This window comes from Cinclus cinclus, chromosome 17, assembly GCF_963662255.1.
Source record: "Cinclus cinclus chromosome 17, bCinCin1.1, whole genome shotgun sequence".
NCBI lineage: Eukaryota > Metazoa > Chordata > Aves > Passeriformes > Cinclidae > Cinclus > Cinclus cinclus.
The window spans coordinates 469,183-478,100 of NC_085062.1; positions in this window are offsets into that span (position 1 = coordinate 469,183).

An 8,918-nucleotide genomic window follows, 5' to 3' on the forward strand; every position below is an offset into this window, starting at 1 on the left:
CTGCTGCCAGCCTGCTCTGGATGGGTAAATATAGCTGGGAGCAAGGGAGCCTGGCTGCAGCAGACAGCGAGCTGAAGAAGGAAATACATGCATTAAAAAATCCAAACTGCTTTGAACCATCTGAAAATCTGCAAAAAAACCATTTCAAGGCATCCTGGGTTTGAGTCAATTCATACAAGCACACATTGCATTTCCAGCTCACATGCTTGCTCTGCTTTTGATTTTCCCTTTTGGCAATTTATTCAGAGTAGAGTTAGTGGGTAGAATCTCAGAGGAGAATAAAAGCCAGTGTTTTGAGAACTAATGAAGTAATTATCTAAAGCATTATTTACAATGATCATTTAGAAGATAATGAGACCCTTTAATTATGTTTGTTCTGCATAGCTAGCCGTTCAATAATTCAGGGTGTTGCCATACAATTTTCTCTATGTTTACTTTGCACATTTTTTGTTTAGGAAAATGTCACATATTTGTGCTGTGTGTGAAGCACAAATCTGGGCCCTCCTCTGGGCACTGTTTGTCAGATGAAAATCACCTGCTTACTTTGGCTGGAGCAGGGGATTTTGGGTTCAGGTTCTTGAGTGTGATGTGCAAAGAAGAAATGCTGGGTGGAATGAAGCTGCACCTATTAAAGGCTGCTCTGCCTTTATTCCTGTAAAGGCACTGCTGGAATAGTTCCATCCATTCATTACTCCACTGATGTTCCTGTCAGCATTTCTCTCACTGGAGCTTGACTTGCAGTTTACTTTGATTTTGGGAGCCATGATGGTGATGTTTCAAATGCAAGATTTTTTTAAAAGAGCTCATTTGCGTACAAGAAATTCAGAGTGTCGTTAACATTTCAGTAGCTAATAAAAACGTCACTGTGAACTGCTAAAATAAACAATTCTGCTTAAGCACAGGGTTAGCAATGCCTCAGGAGTGGGAGCTCCCTGGGGAGATGAATCTTTGTGCTGGGGCTGCAGTGGTGGGATGGCAGAAATCAGGGAGGAAACATCTCCAGGGGCTCAGGGCTGCACCTCCTGCCCCAGCATTTATTTAGGGTCAAACCAACACTTTATTTAGGGTCAAATCAACTCCCCCAGAAATCTCCCCAGTGATCCAGGAGATGCTGCAGGGGTGGCTGATCTCCCCTGCTCCTGTTCCCCTGAACAAACAGCACGGGGAGGAGAACATCTTTATTTTACTGGAGTGTATTTAAATATATGACATAGCACCCTTCTGGAATATCAGGAAAGTTAAAAGTTCAAGAGGCTTGCTAAGCAATTCGGTGTTGGGTTTCATGTGGCTGCTATGCAAAAAAAAATCTAAAAGAAATGCATTTAAATGGTGAGCCCACAATTAACTCGGAACAAAGTGAGATTCTGCAATACCTGCACAGGTCCAAATTCAGTTCAGAAAGCCCAGCCAGCATCTCCAAAGCTGAGGGATGGGAGGCAGGCCCTGGGTGCTGTGGCAGAGGCCCCTGAGAGGAGAGGGAATATCCCAGAGCTGTCCCTGGCCCCTTGGAGCTGCAGCTGGGAAATGGGGCTGGCACGGTCAGGAGCCCCTGCAGCCAGCTCAGGGCTCAGAGTCCCCAGGGCTCTCGGGGCTCTCCAGCCCCTTTCCCTCTGTGACAGGAAAGGCTGCCAGGCACTCTGTGCATCAGGGCTCTGCTGTGCTGGACTCCCCCAAGGCAAAGCAGTCACTCTCAAAAGTGGACAAACCCTTGGCTAAAGAACAAAGTGGTGAGCAGCCACCTCCAACCCGGGGCATACCAGAATCTGGACGAAAATTTACCTGGGTTTTTCTTTTTAAAGGGTGGAGTTATAGGCAACTTCCTTAAATAAGCATTTCAAAAACCTTCCCCTGTGGAGGAGCCACACATAGCCTTGTCAATAAAACGCTTTGTGGTGCAGGAAATGCCTCTGGTATGCAAAACAATGACTTAAACCCCCAAGTCCCAGGGTCTGTTAGAGAGCTGAAAAAGTGGAGATGCTTTTTGAAACACAGAGTGGCAACAAGCAGGACCAGAATCCATCAACCTGTGAGCCCCAAAGTCACAGCTTCACACGGCTCCTCCTTCACACTCCCCTTGGCTGCAAAGCTGGAGTGTTTTGGCTCTGTAGTGGCTGCAATCACAGTGCCAATTCCAGCGCAGAAAATTGCTCCAGAGCTGTGGGATTTGTGCTCCCTTTGGGTGTCCTGAGAGTCTGAGCTGAGCTGCAGATGCAGGGTTTGGAAAGCAGCTGCTTCCACTTCAGTTGAGGAAAGATGTTTATCCCCACAACAAATAATCCACAATAAGGATTCTAATTTAATATTTGTGTCCCTCTCCTGGATTTCCCACAAGGCTTGCCTGGTCTGTCCCCGTGTGCCCCACATGTGACATCACCATTGTGGGGAATTGATGTTACTGCCCCAGTGCAAACATTCTGAACATTCATTGTTACAAACAGTTGCAGCTCCTTTTCATGTTCCCCACATTCAAAACCTCCTGAGCTGCCCACCAAGTGCTACACTGATTTTAAATAAATTAATTTGCATGTGTGGAAGGTACATTTGGACTACTCCTACAACACAGAGCTATTTCTCACTGTATATTTTTATACAGTTCCTCAATAGTCACTGATGGCAGGATTTAAAAAAAGTTCACCTAAGATTAGGTTCAGAACCACTCTGGGAGCCACATCAGGTTTTCAGAGTGCTCCGTGAGAGAAGGGCAGGTCTGGCACGGGGCTGGGGAGCTGGGGGTGCCTTTGGAAGGTAATTTTCTGGTACAGTAATCCTGCCCTGAGATTCCATCCAGCCCCCAGGGTCACCCTGTGCCAGGACAGGCTGGGACAGAGCTCTGGGGCTCTGCCCAGCCCAGGGCTGACAGCTGGGCACACTTGTGCTCCCTTGACTTTGAAACTATTTATAGATAGATTTGTCAGAGTTCCCATTTCTACAGTACCCCCTAATGGATTTTTGGGCATGGTTTTCCTTCCAATATGAAGCAAATAAAACCATGGAACAGATCGGTCTTAGACACAAAACATAAATTCACAGGACAGTAAAATTCAGCAAGTGTTGACATGTGCTTTTAGTCATAGCTTTTTTTTATTTAATCCCTTAAAATAAGAGAAATTACTATAAACTTGATGCAAGTTTGAAGAAAAAAAAGCAAAATCTCTGTTTCCCAGCAATCCAGCCAGATTCCCCTATCCCAGCAAGAGCTGGGCTTGGATTACATTTCTGCTTTCTATGCTTTTCTTCCTCAAAGCTGTTTCATTGCTAAGGCAAGCATGTGCTGAGCAGTGACTCAGCCCTGTGGGCCAGGATGCTTTTCTTGGGTTTCCACTGAGCTTTCTTTTCATCCTACACAGATAGAAATAAGTGCCCTTGTTGACTTCCCTACCATTTATACTAGAAAAGTAAATGTGGTGTTACTTTAATTGCATTAAAATATCTTTTCTGTGCTTAAAGGGGAACCGTTTCATTAACATCTGTTATAACTTCAGTTCTGCTCACGCCCTGCCACCCCCAGTGCCACAGCACAGTGCAGTAATGCACAGGAGAAGAAGAAAAGCTGAACTGAACTGCTGTACATGATCAGCAATGGGACCGTTCTGAGATCTGAGAAAAGGGAAAAGAAGAAACTCCAAATTCCCTTTTCCAAAAAGACCTTCTTGCTTGGTGTTGCAAGGTCAAACTTTCCTCAAATATGAGAGCCACACCTGAGATGGGGCTGAGCACCGAGTCATGCTGGCCAAACAGAGGCAGCCTGAGTCACCAGGAGCTGGGGAAGATGGAAAGGAGGGCAGAGGTGTTTGGGGAAAGGGATCTCACTCTGTTTTCCCCGTGCCCTGCACTGGGGAGCAGCAGAGGAGCAAAGCGGGGAGGAAGCTCCCTGGGAGCTCCAGGGGTGACAGAACGAGTCCCCAGTGACTGAGCAGTCTGTGCCACCCCTGTGCCACCACAGCCACTGTCCCTGTGCCACCACTGCCCCTGTCCCTGTGCCACCTCTGTGCCACCTCTGTGCCACCTCTGTGCCACCACAGCCACTGTCCCTGTGCCACCACAGCCCCTGTCCCTGTGCCACCTCTGTGCCACCTCTGTGCCACCACTGTGCCACCACAGCCACTGTCCCTGTGCCACCACAGCCACTGTCCCTGTGCCACCTCTGTGCCACCACAGCCACTGTCCCTGTGCCACCTCTGTACCACCCCTGTGCCACCACAGCCACTGTCCCTGTGCCACCTCTGTGCCACCTCTGTGCCACCCCTGTGCCACCACAGCCACTGTCCCTGTGCCACCTCTGTGCCACCTCTGTGCCACCACTGTGCCACCACAGCCACTGTCCCCTGCTGCTCTCAGGGTGTGCTGTAACCTCCCAGTGGATTCCTCCCAAGGCTGAGCAGGACACAAAACACTGCAAGGAATGAATTGCTCCTGATGGTGCCACCAGCCCTGGGGGCTGCAGGGGTGCCCCTCGTGTCCCCCTCCTCACCCTGAGCCCTGCCGGGGCCAGGAGGGGAGCAGGGGCTGGGCCCTGCCCTGCCCTCCCGGTGCCACACGCCCCTGTGCCAGGAGCCGTCCTGGGCTGCAGGTGACCCCTGTGTCACCGTGTGACACCCGAGCGATGCAGGGCAGCAGCACCACTGAGACACCGCAGATCTGGTCTGGAGTATTTCAATCAGCTTTGATGGATTTTTTCCACAGTCCAGAGAGGGCAACAAGAAAGCAGAACAAACATCTGGAAAGTCTCCACGCTGCAGACCCGAGGGCAGGAGCCAAGGGAGGAGCAGCTCGATAAACGCTCAGAAGAGCAAGGTGAGTGTTCCGTGCTCTGAAACCTTCCGTGCCTTCCTGCCAGGGCTGAGGCCTCTCCTGGCACGGACACGATGCAGAGCTGCTGGGGTCAGGGGGAGCAGCTGCCTGCACCCACACGGCACAGGGCACACGCGGATTTATCTCGGGTTTGCCTTCCCTGGGGTGTTTGGTTCGTTTCGTGGTCCTGCACAAATTACAAATTACACAAATTACAAATTACCCTTTGCAGTTTTTGGAGTGATTTTGTGAATGTTAACCAGTAACAAGACTATCCCATTATGATTTTTCTTTTTTACTCGTCCAATTGGAGTTATTTACTGCTTGTATTGTAAGACACCTAATTGAAAAAATTGGCCAATTTGAAGTGATCCCCCAATAAAAAAATTATATGCTGATGTTAAATGCCTTTTGTGATCATTCCAGCATATTTGTCTGAACGTGGGGCTTGTGTAAGAGTGGGATCAATTTTTTCCCAAAAGCCCTTGAGCCTGGGGCTGGCACAGAGGAAGGCAGCATGAGGATAACCCCAGGATGCCCTGGGGTGGAGGCACAGCCCCATTAACTGCAGAGAAACTGCTTTTGCAGTGACATTGGGGTGCCTCAGTGAAAGGCAGCTTTACCTGGTGTTTGCTCTGATTCATCTTTTCTGTTCACTAATGGATCCATTCTCCAGAGCTTTCAATGCTCCTCCTTTCAGCAGATACAATCAGGATAAAAAATGCTTTAAAAAAAATCAATAAACACTTAAGTGTTTGGCAACTCTCAAGCTTTTTACTGTATCATTTACTCAACAGTTTAATGCCTAATAGAAGAAACTCACCAGTTCAATATTCATGTGCAGATTTAGCAGATATAACACACCTCAGGCTGGTTCTGCTTTTCTGACTCCCTTCATTCACAACAAACCAGTTGTTCCAGAGCACAGAGCTGTGTGCTGGGGGCTGACACCGAGGATCAGTTTGGGGGAACCTGCCCCTGTTCCAGCTTGGGGCAGACGTTTCCATCAGTCAGAATCCGGAGGCTTTCTTGCTGTAAAGATTCCAGGTCAGTGTGAGGTGGGGAAGTTGGCACAGGTGTACCCTGGTCACTTAGGGACCCCCTCCCTGCCCAGGGAGGGGCTGCTGGGCTGGGCTGGAGATGGAGATGGAGATGATGGAGATGGAGATGGAGATGGAGATGGAGATGGAGATGGAGATGGAGATGGAGATGGAGATGGAGTGGAGATGGAGTTAGATCACACTGAACATCCCAGCACAGGCAGCCTGGATGGGTTCGGTACCCCTGGAGCAGATCCCAGGTCAGCCATGGGATGGATGCAGTGCCCAGGACTGGTTCCAGCTGATCCCAGCACAGGCACAGCCGAGCCCCCGAGCCCCAGGAAAGGGCAGGAGCTGCCCAGAGTGAGGGAGAAGGGGCAGAAATGGGCAGAAATGGGGAGCAGAGAGCCCCGGGATTTCTCCCGGAGGGGAAGGGGAGCAGGGCAGAAAGGAAAGAGCGAGGTCCAGCCTGGCAAAGGGCTGGAGAAAGCCCTGCTTTAATTTTTGCTTTAATTTTGGGGGGGTTTCTCACTCCCCACCCCCGCTGAATTGGCAATGAACTGATTTCTCCGGGCAGGAGAATCCCCCCCAGTATTCCCGGGATGGGGAGCGCAGGAGCAGCAGCGCTCGGTTGCCATCCAGTGGTAAATCCATCGGTGACAAAGGGAAGGAAAGGAAAAAGGAAAGGAAAAAAAGAAAGGAAAGGAAAGGAAAGGAAAGGAAAGGAAAGGAAAGAAAGGAAAGGAAAGGAAAGGAAAGGAAAGGAAAGGAAAGGAAAGGAAAGGAAAGGAAAGGAAAGGAAAGGAAAGGAAAGGAAAGGAAAGGAAAGGAAAGGAAAGGAAAGGAAAGGAAAGGAAAGGAAAGGAAAGGAAAGGAAAGGAAAGGAAAGGAAAGGAAAGGAAAGGAAAGGAAAGGAAAGGAAAGGAAAGGAAAGGAAAGGAAAGGAAAGGAAAGGAAAGGAAAGGAAAGGAAAGGAAAGGAAAGGAAAGGAAAGGAAAGGAAAGGAATTGCTTTTCATTTCTGTGTGTTATCCCTCTTTACCTGTGATTGATAAAGCAAGATTGTCTCTCAGTTACAGCTTGAATGAAATGTCTGAGGAAGAAAGCTTTCAAATAAAGCACTTATGCTATGATTTTTGAAAGAATTTGAATTAAATTCTTCCCCTCAGACAAAGCTTTAGCAAGAATGACATGAAAAATGTATTTTCTCCTACCAGACTGTCAACCCTTCAACTCCATTGACACTGTCATGCAATAGCACTGCTGTCATCACAAAAACAATCTCCAGAGCACTGCCTCCAAAGCAGAAAATGCACTTTGTCAATGCTGTCTCAACATCCACAGAATGTCAACAAACAATCCGAAAGCACAAAAGATCTGGAGGTCCAACTTCTGCAAGGGGAGTGTGAAGAGCTGCAAAATCAGCTGAGGGTAGGTAAAAACCCAGTTCTATTCTTGGTATCAAACTGTGCTGGGAAACATTCACAGTGAAAATAGTTCATTGATAGGTGTGTTAAACCCCAGGTGTTTATCTGTCCATTTCCCATTCAAACAGACAATGTACACAATATTTAAGGGAGTCTGGGTCTGAGTTCACAGCACTGCTGGCTTAGACCCACTCAAGACTTTCACTGAGGATACCAACATGTACTTTGGAATTCTCTGTGGCATTCCTGTACTTTGTGCTTCTACCCCAACGTCAAACTCTTCTTGGCATTGTCTTGTGCTGCTTCTGTGCCCTCAGCAGCTTCTCTGAGCCCTTTGCACAGCCACAAACCATGTGAGAGGAATAACTCCCAGTTCCCAAAGGCTGGCATTGCTCAGCAGCCAGGGGGGTTCCCTGAGCTGTGGGGTGCTGGGGATGGGAGAGATGGATTTTGGGGACAGAGGATCACTGGGTTAAACACAAACAGTGACCTGCAGGAATACAGAGCCATGGCCAGAGGATGGACTGGCCCTTGTTCCGCTAGGGCAGGTCCTGTGTCCCTGTCCCCGTGTTTGGCACCTGGGGCAGGTCCTGTGTCCCTGTCCCCGTGTTTGACACCTGGGGCAGGTCCTGTGTCCCTGTCCCCGTGTTTGACACCTGGGGCAGGTCCTGTGTCCCTGTCCCCATGCACCTGGGGCAGGTCCTGTGTCCCTGTCCCCGTGTTTGACACCTGGGGCAGGTCCTGTGTCCCTGTCCCCATGCACCTGGGGCAGGTCCTGTGTCCCTGTCCCCGTGTTTGGCACCTGGGGCAGGTCCTGTGTCCCTGTCCCTGTGTTTGACACCTGGGGCAGGTCCTGTGTCCCTGTCCCCATGCACCTGGGGCAGGTCCTGTGTCCCTGTCCCTGTGTTTGACACCTGGGGCAGGTCCTGTGTCCCTGTCCCCGTGTTTGGCACCTGGGGCAGGTCCTGTGTCCCTGTCCCCGTGTTTGGCAGGACAGGAATGCAGAACTGCAGGAAGGGCACACGGAGGAGCTGCTGTGCCTGCAGAGGCTGCTGTCCTTCCTCCCAGGCTGTGGCCTGGCAGCAGCACAGGTGAGCTCCTTTCCTGGCTTTTCATTCCAGAAGGGGAGTTGGGAAGGGGAGGATTTGCCACCGTTCGGTTCACTGAAACAACACCCTGCAAGACTGGTTTTTCACTCCGTGGGGAGGAAAACACGTTTCTGAGGTTGTATTTTAAATAATTGTTTCATGTAATTCAGAGGGGCTGGAAAGAACATCAAATTCATTATAGCCTGTGAAAAGTGACATAGTTAAATTGGAATTTCACAGAGCCCTTATCAGCTACAGAAAGATGTCTTTTGTTCTCTCTCTTTCTCTACAGAATGTCTGCCAGAAGGGAGGGTCATTCTTCGGGGATTGTTATTCTGGGGGATTCCATGGCACAGAGCTGTCATTCCCTTTTTTCTCTTGGCAAAACTGTTCTACATGTTACATATATCCTTACATGCCAGTAGCCCATCAAAAGCACGACTGCAGACAGAAAAAAAGTATTATCAAGCTATATACTTAATGCTAATATTTGTCCACACAAACTACCAAATTAATAATAAAATGTTTATGATAATAAATCCTAACATCTTGCAGCTCCAGTAAAATGTCAGT